General features: G+C 34.2%; 1 protein-coding gene across 1 annotated transcript in view; it reads left to right on the top strand.

The window, feature by feature from the left end:
- Positions 1-50: 50 nt before the first annotated feature.
- Positions 51-3,961, top strand: part of LOC106533436 (lactase-like protein) — a gene marked incomplete in the record, with an annotated part of 22,248 nt that continues 18,337 nt past the window's right edge. The window contains 1 exon segment of the mRNA XM_014029723.1: positions 51-194.

Here is a 3,961-nt window from a genome sequence, read left to right as displayed (position 1 = left end):
TGGCAACACTTTGGCTTTGAACATTTCAGCATTTTCTGTCCAACAAAGCTCTGATAATGCCCCCCCCTCCCCCCCCAGCTCTGTTACAGGTCTGTGAGGGGGCGTCGACCTATTGTACCTGCTCAGTCTCCAGGTGTGATGGCAGATTTTACAATCTGGGGTCATTTCTGGGTTAATCCCTCACTACTGCCCAGGTAAGAACAATATAAAGACACTTATTGTTGTTTATTGTTTACTGAAACACACAGAGCAGCTGCTGCAGGTTAAACTGTTAACAAGATAAAATTACATTTATAATATTCATACAAACACACATTTATAACAAATATATACAACTGACCATATGTGCTCAATCTAAATCAACAAATAACATGTAAACAACAATTAATTTACTCCTTTAAAACAAGAAACAGGTGTTAGCATCCTGCTAATTAGCTGCTAATATAAAACCCATAGAAAACTGCTAGCATAATGCTAATCTCTCCGGAACACTCATGCAGGAGAAACACATTTTCTCAACAGTTTCAAACATAAAAATTTAACTAAAAACTTATACAATGGCTTAATGTTGCAGTAACAAACAACGCACCATGCTAACCGATGTATATAAGTGTAAATGTAGAAGTTTTTTTCAGTTATTTTTAGATGTTTGCTTCTTTTAAGATGNTGATTGTCTGATGGTTGTTTAATGATTGTTTGAGGATTGTTGATTGTTTGATGGTTGTTTGATGACTGATGGTTGTTTGATGATTGTTTGATGGTTGTTTGATGATTGTCTGATGGTTGTTTAACGATTGTTTGAGGATTGTTGATTGTTTGATGGTTGTTTGATGGTTGTTTGATGACTGATGGTTGTTTGATGATTGTTTGATGGTTGTTTGATGATTGAGGATTGATGATTGTTTGATGATTGATTGATGATTGATGGTTGTTTGTTTGATGATTGATGATTGTTTGATGGTTGTTTGATGATTGATGGTTGTTTGATGATTGTTTGATTGTTTGATGGTTGTTTGATGATTGAGGATTGATGATTGTTTGATGATTGATTGATGATTGATGGTTGTTTGTTTGATGATTGATGATTGTTTGATGGTTGTTTGATGATTGATGGTTGTTTGATGATTGTTTGATTGTTTGATGGTTGTTTGATGATTGAGGATTGATGATTGTTTGATGATTGATTGATGATTGATGGTTGTTTGTTTGATGATTGATGATTGTTTGATGGTTGTTTGATGATTGATGGTTGTTTGATGATTGTTTGATTGTTTGATGGTTGTTTGATGGTTGTTTGATGATTGAGGATTGATGATTGTTGATGATTGTTTGATGATTGTTTGATGATTGTTTGATGATTGTTGATGATTGTTGATGATTGTTTGATGATTGATGATTGTTTGATGGTTGTTTGATAATTTATGTTTGTTTGATGATTGTTGATGATTGTTTGATAATTGATGATTATTTTATGACTGATGATTGTTGATGATTGTTTGATAATCGATGATTGTTTGGTGATTGTTGATGATTGTTTGATTGTTGATGATTATTTGATAATTGATGGTTGTTTTATGACTGATGATTGTTGATGATTGATTGATGATTGTTTGACGATTGATTGATGATTGATTGATGATTGTTTGATGTTTGTTTGATGACAAAGAGCTGTAACGATGAATGGTAGAAATGCTGAGACGTACACCAGAGTCTCATTTTGTCCATTTTTCTCTTTGAATTTTGTTTTTTAAATATTTTAGTTGTTTTGATGTTTGTGCTGAAGAGCTGACCTGCTGCTGAGCCTCACCTGTCTGATGGAGCGGACGGAGGAGATGTGGTCCGTCTGWGCACACCACCTGTCGTAGCAGTTGTACTCCCCCCTGTCGGACATGTCCCACAGGTACTGACGGCCTCGGTAGTTCTCCTGCTCATACCCGACCCACCTTCAGGACCAAAGTCAGACACAGAACATTTAATTACTAATATTTAATCAAATTATTTTAGTTTTTTTAATTAATTAATGATCCCTGTTTTGGTTTTATTTTTTATTTTACAATATTCTGCTTGTTTTTTTGTAATCTGTGATTTTATTCAATGAGATTTTTTTAGGAGCTACAAATAAAGACCCGATCACCTCTGGGGACCAAGTATGGCTCCTTGTGGAACTCCATAAGTGATGAGGGGCTGAGGAGGAATCAGATTCTCCAAGTCTACGGAGTCTTATCAGAGCTCAGAATTTTCTCTTCTACACAAATATTTCTAACTTCTCATGTCTATTAAAACAGTTAAAATTTAGTTAGAAAGTTAGATTAAAAATTAATCTATGGTTTTTACGTTTCATCAGCTGAGATTATTACAAAAAGAAGTAGAAACTAAACTTCCTGCAGGAGCTGCTCTAAAACCATCAACATGAAAATCACCTGCTGCCTCCAGAGTTCTGTTAGGAGTTTTTATAAATATGAAACAAAATTCAAATTGAAGCTTGATTTGTAAAATAAATTTTAGGTTTTGCTTAAGGTTTAAAGAAAAGTTTTTAGTAAGGTTATTWAAAAAAAACCTTTCCAAACTCTTCTCTCTATATAAAATCCCAAAATACTTTTTGTGTTGATAAACAGTTAAATATTTGACGGTTTTGGTGAAGGGCTTCTCAGCTTCAGGTGTGGTTTAAAGGCAGACTTACGCTCCGCTCTCCACCTGGACAGAGTTACATCTCTCAGGGAAGTTCTTGTCACTGATCCTGGGACAGTCCGAGTTCAGGTCCAGTCGTCTGCCAGCGAAGTTTCGCTGCTCGAAAAGGGTCACCTGAGGTCAGGGAGGAAACCGAGAGGAAAGATTAATTATTATTTTTTGATATTTTCTGTCTCTGAATGAAGACTTTAGTCGATAAATTCAGCTTCTGTTTAATGATTCATTTGTCATTTTTTTCAGCAAATTCTAATTGTTATTAATCATAAAAGATATGCTAAAATAAGGTTTCATGTGAAAAAATCTGTTCTGACTGAAACAGTTTAATGAGAAAAAGTCATGAAGTCCAAACAAAATCTTTTGTGTGTTGTGATTGGTCAGATATTTAATGTGTGTTAATGAACTGCAGCAGAGTGACTTCACTTCAGCTGGTTGTTAGAAAATACATCTTTACATCAGCAGAGGTGACTGACAGCATGTCTTCATTCCCGTTTTACCAAGGTTAGATTTCTGCTTCTTTTAGGAACTGCTCTCTTTATTTTAGCTAGTTTAGTTAACTTTAGCTAATGTGCTTCTTTTAGGTCTTGTTTTCCAAATTTTAGCTAGTTTAGTTAATTTTAGCTAATGTTCATCTTGTTTTAGGTTTGATCTTCTGCTTGTTTTAACTCCTAACAGTTGAGTTTAAGCTTTTTCAGTTTTTTATTACTTTTTCATCTCTTACAGCCATGTGTCCAAAAAAAAAAAAAAAGACTTTTCAATGAATTTTCTCTCTTTTCTGATCAATTTATTATTTTATTTTTGTTTTACAAATAAACCGCCTGATAAATTTTGAACAACATTAACCCAAACATTCATGGAACGTTGTAAATATTGTTTGAAGCATAAAAATATGAAGGAAACAGTTGAAACTGTGCGTTTTGTCAGACTTTAAACCTGTTAGTTAGTTTCAGACTCACCCTCCCACTGGACCCATAGAAGGCACGTTGGAGCACAGACCCCAGCTTGCTGCAGACACAGAGGCAGAATGTAAATACAAACAAACAAACAAACAAACAAACAAACAAACAAACAAACAAACAAACAAACAGCTGTGAAACAAGCTAAAGAGTAAAAACTGAAAACTTGTGAAAAACATTTATAAAAGCACAAGTTTTGTATTCAGAAATGATAAATATAAAGTTTCTCTCTGCTTTAGTCTTAGGCTAAAATGTGTGTATTTGTGTGTCTGTGTAGTGTTTGTGTATCTATTTGTGTAGTGTTTGTGTGTGTCTACTGC

This window comes from Austrofundulus limnaeus, unplaced genomic scaffold (assembly GCF_001266775.1).
Source record: "Austrofundulus limnaeus strain Quisiro unplaced genomic scaffold, Austrofundulus_limnaeus-1.0 Scaffold945, whole genome shotgun sequence".
In the NCBI taxonomy this organism is placed as follows: Eukaryota; Metazoa; Chordata; class Actinopteri; order Cyprinodontiformes; family Rivulidae; genus Austrofundulus; species Austrofundulus limnaeus.
The sequence above is the reverse complement of the archived record's forward strand: the minus strand, read 5'-3'. Positions and strand labels throughout refer to the sequence as shown.